The sequence below is a fragment of the Callospermophilus lateralis genome, unplaced genomic scaffold (genome assembly GCF_048772815.1).
Source record: "Callospermophilus lateralis isolate mCalLat2 unplaced genomic scaffold, mCalLat2.hap1 Scaffold_120, whole genome shotgun sequence".
In the NCBI taxonomy this organism is placed as follows: Eukaryota; Metazoa; Chordata; class Mammalia; order Rodentia; family Sciuridae; genus Callospermophilus; species Callospermophilus lateralis.
The window spans coordinates 2,132,885-2,134,144 of NW_027512320.1; positions in this window are offsets into that span (position 1 = coordinate 2,132,885).

Sequence of the window (1,260 nt, forward strand, 5' to 3'; positions counted from 1 at the left end):
GACCAGCTGTAGCATCTATGTCCTGACTTAGATCCAACTGCTTACTTTAACCCATAGAAAATATCTCCCATACACTGTGACTATTACTGCAATGTCTCCATTCTTGACAAGTTTGCTGTTTTAACACAATAGAACGAAGGAGAGCTGCGTGAAGTGAAGCTCCCACGTACCGAGAAAGAGGAAAAGTTAAGACCTCTCTTGAGTAAATATTGGCACAAAATGCAGTTCTTTTCACCTAAAATAATATCGTCTAAGTATATGAAATTAAAATTTCCATGAGGCCAAGCAATCGAATATTAGCTTGTTTGCCTTTTCTGAGAAGAAGTGAATCAAAATGTTTTTATTAGATTGATGACCATGAAGCCTTCCCATATTTAGTCTCAGGTGAGGCACTGAAAGACAAGGAAACTGAAATGTGATAGTAAATTTGAATAATCAGTGTGTTTCGATGGCCTTGAATCTAAAAATTTTTAAATTATCTCCAAACTGGATAGCAATGAAACTGAATTTGTACATTTGGAAAACTGGTAGTTTTTTTATGTTAGGTATTCTATGTAGCATATATTCCTCCCATATTCTGGGGGGAGGGGGAGTCAAGTCTGAACCAGATTCAATTGTAAAGGATTTTCTATGAGCTACTTTTTGAGGCAAAGGCCACACTGGGTGCCTCAAAGTAAATATGTACAGCAAATATGACTTGTTAGAGCCATACATTTCTTGTTAATGACCCCCCCTGGTGTGGGGCTGATTATGTGTGCAGCACAGTGGTAAATTTTGAGAGCAGTTCAAGAAAACCAGTACATTTACCATATCATTGAGCAGAGTACATTACGGATAGGACAAGCACATGTACATGTACATAAATATAGTGTAGGACGTAATGCTCCTTTCAAAATTGTAGTGAATTCTGATAATTTTATGTGGCATTGTCACTCATTTTAAATATACGTTGGACTCATGCCAGCAGCAGGGCTCAATCATGCTTGACCCACTTTCCTCTTCTGTATCTCATTTAAGTTCTTCAGTGTGGGTGATCAAGATACCTGCTTAATTCAACTTCCTGTTAGAAAATACCCTCCTGTGGGACAGCTAGATGCAAGTTACTCAGCTCTGCTGGCCACACTCCCTGCACGGGCTGTGTGAACATGCCCTTCCGACCTCCTCTTAATCGCTCTGTGACCTCTTGGAACTCTTTTCCACTTGCTTTAAATTCACCAATTAAAACTCACGGTGGGGTCTGGGGATGTGGCTCAAGCGGTA